The sequence below is a fragment of the Arachis stenosperma genome, chromosome 9 (genome assembly GCF_014773155.1).
Source record: "Arachis stenosperma cultivar V10309 chromosome 9, arast.V10309.gnm1.PFL2, whole genome shotgun sequence".
NCBI lineage: Eukaryota > Viridiplantae > Streptophyta > Magnoliopsida > Fabales > Fabaceae > Arachis > Arachis stenosperma.
Genome location: NC_080385.1, coordinates 120,577,754 through 120,580,331, shown reverse-complemented (window position 1 = coordinate 120,580,331; position 2,578 = coordinate 120,577,754). Strand labels below are relative to the sequence as shown.

Below are 2,578 nucleotides of genomic sequence, written 5' to 3'. Positions count from 1 at the left end.
AAATTAAGAATTCTGAAACCTTTATTTTTCTTTTCATATAATTTTCGAAAAAAGCACAAAAAAATTTACAAAATCATAAAAACCAAAAATATTTTATGTTTCTTGTTTGAGTCTAGTGTCTAATTTTAAGTTTGGTGTCTTGCATGTATTGTTTATGTGATCTTGGTTCTATTTTCAAGTCAATAGTACAGGGAACTGAAGATTCAGAACATGCAGCAGAGGAATTACACAGAAAAAGCTGGGTGTTCAAAACGCCCAGTGAAGAAAGACAGACTGGCGTTTAAACGCCAGCCAGGGTGCCTGGTTGGGCGTTTAACGCCCAAAAGGGTAGAGTTTTGGGCGTTAAACGCCAGAATGTGCACCATTCTGGGCGTTTAACGCCAGGATGGCACAAGGGGGAGGATTTTGTTTTCAAATCAATTTTTTTTCAAGTTTTCAAAGTTTTTCAAAATCAAATCTTTTTCAAATCATATCTTTTCAATCAAATGTTTTCAAAATCAATTTCTTTCCTTTTTCAAAGATACTTGCTAACAATTAATGATTTGATTGAACATTTCAAGTATGTTGCCTTTTCTGTTGAGAAAGGTTTAATGTTTGAATCATATCTTTTCTTGTTAGGCAAGTCATTAATTTTTAAAATCAAATCTTTTTAAAATGTTTTTCAAATCATATCTTCTCAATCACATCTTTTAAAAAAAAACCAATCATATCTTCTTAACCACATCTTTTTCAAAATAGTTTTCAATCAAATCTTTTTGATTTCTAATTTCAAAATCTTTTTCAAAAATCACTTGATCTCTTTCCCACTCTTGGTTTTCGAAAATTAATTAGTATTTTTTTCAAAATGTTTTAAAATCTTTACTTAATTTTCGAAAATTACTTCCCTTCTTCTCACATCCTTCTATTTATGGACTAACACTATCCCTTAATGCAAAATTCGAACTCCATCTTCTTTGATAAGTTCGAAATTTCTACCTCTTTCTTCTATTTTTCTTTTCCTCTGACACCTAAAGGAATCTCTATACTGTGACATAGAGGATTCCACATTTTCTTGTTCCCTTCTCTTTCTTATGAGCAGGAGCAAGGACAAAGGCATTCTTGTTGAAGCTGACCCTGAACCTGAAAGGACCTTGAAGCGAAAGCTAAGAGAAGCTAAGGCACAACTCTCTGTTGAGGACCTGACCGAATTCTTCAAAGAAGAAGAACCCATGGCAGCCGAAAACAACAACAATGCCAACAATGCAAGGAAGGTGCTGGGTGACTTTACTGCACCTACTCCCGACTTCTATGGGAGAAGCATCTCTGTCCCTGCCATTAGAGCAAACAACTTTGAGCTTAAGCCTCAATTAGTTTCTCTAATGCAACAGAATTGCAAGTTCCATGGACTTCCATTGGAAGATCCTCATCAGTTCTTAGCTGAGTTCTTGCAAATCTGTGACACTGTCAAGACTAATGGGGTTGACCCTGAGGTCTATAGACTTATGCTATACCCTTTTGCTGTAAGAGACAGAGCTAGGACATGGTTGGACTCACAACCTAAAGAAAGCCTGGACTCTTGGGAAAAGCTAGTCAATGCCTTCTTGGCAAAGTTCTTTCCACCTCAAAAATTGAGTAAGCTTAGAGTGGAAGTCCAAACCTTCAGACAGAAGGAAGGAGAATCCCTCTATGAAGCTTGGGAAAGATACAAACAATTAATCAGAAAATGTCCTTCTGACATGCTTTCTGAATGGAGCATCATAGGTATTTTCTATGATGGTCTCTCTGAACTGTCCAAGATGTCTTTGGATAGCTCTGCTGGAGGATCTCTTCATCTGAAGAAGACGCCTACAGAGGCTCAAGAACTAATTGAAATGGTTGCAAATAACCAATTCATGTACACTTCTGAAAGGAATCCTGTGAACAATGGGACTAGTCAGAAGAAAGGAGTTCTTGAGATTGATACTCTGAATGCCATATTGGCTCAAAATAAAATATTGACTCAACAAGTCAATATGATCTCTCAAAGTCTGTCTGGAATGCAAAATGCACCAAGCAGTACTAAGGATGCTTCATCTGAAGAAGAAGCTTATGATCTTGAGAACCCTTCAATGGAAGAGGTGAATTACCTAGGAGAACCCTATGGAAACACCTATAATTCTTCATGGAGAAATCACCCAAATTTCTCATGGAAGAATCAAGAGAGACCTCAACAAGGTTTCAACAACAATAATGGTGGAAGAAACAGGTTTAGCAATGGCAAGCCTTTTCCATCATCTTCTCAGCAACAAACAGAGAATGCTAAACAGAACCCCTCTGACTTAGCAACCATGGTCTCTGATCTAATCAAAACCACTCAAAGTTTCATGACTGAAACAAGGTCCTCCATTAGGAACTTGGAGGCACAAGTGGGACAGCTGAGTAAGAAAATCACTGAACTCCCTCCTAGTACTCTCCCAAGCAATACAGAAGAAAATCCAAAAGAAGAGTGCAAGGCCATCAACATGGCCGAATTGGAGAGGAAGGAGAGGCAGTGAACGCCACTGAGGAAGGCCTCAATGGGCGTGCACTGACCTCCAATGAGTTCCCCAATGAGGAACCA

General features: G+C 37.9%; 1 non-coding gene across 1 annotated transcript; it reads right to left on the bottom strand.

Annotated features, from left to right (window-relative positions):
* Positions 1-1,613: 1,613 nt before the first annotated feature.
* On the bottom strand, positions 1,614-1,721 carry LOC130952528 (small nucleolar RNA R71). Its single transcript, XR_009074708.1, has one exon. It is a non-coding gene; the product is annotated as a small nucleolar RNA R71 (small nucleolar RNA).
* Between the last annotated feature and the right edge of the window lie 857 nt (positions 1,722-2,578).